This window comes from Trypanosoma equiperdum (genome assembly GCF_001457755.1).
Source record: "Trypanosoma equiperdum strain OVI genome assembly, contig: ctg_1828, whole genome shotgun sequence".
NCBI classification, from domain to species: domain Eukaryota; phylum Euglenozoa; class Kinetoplastea; order Trypanosomatida; family Trypanosomatidae; genus Trypanosoma; species Trypanosoma equiperdum.
Genome location: NW_027123869.1, coordinates 9,287 through 9,803, shown reverse-complemented (window position 1 = coordinate 9,803; position 517 = coordinate 9,287).

The window sequence follows — 517 nt, the reverse complement described above, 5'->3', positions numbered from 1 at the left end:
TTTTTTTTGTTTTGTTTTGTTTTTTTCGTGGGAATTGTTGGGCACAGGACGCGTTTTCCTCTTCTTTTTTTCTTCCTTCTTTTTTTTTTTTTACTTTCTCTTCTGTTTTATCTTATCACTTTACGTGTTGTTAAACATTTTTTTTTGTTGTTGTTGTTCTTTTCCCTTACAACTTATGTTTCGCTAGTATGAAAGGAAAATGAATTTAAAATTATAAGGGAAGAAAAATGGTGGAGTTTCGCCGTTGCTGTTGTTGTTGGTATTTTTATTTCTGACATAATTGTGTGGCTTTTGCTTTTCGTTCATTTGGCATACAGCTACCAGTGACACTACAAAATAGGCGGAGAAGGGAAAGAAAACAGAGCAGGAAAAAGAAAAAAAACCGCGAAAGAGAAGGGAAGAAATAGGAGGGAACAAGATGAAACGAAACGAAACGAAACGAAACGAAAACAGAGGGGATTGTTGTTTTTGTTTTTTGTTTTTGTTTTTTTTTGTCTTTGGTTTTGGTTTCTGATAC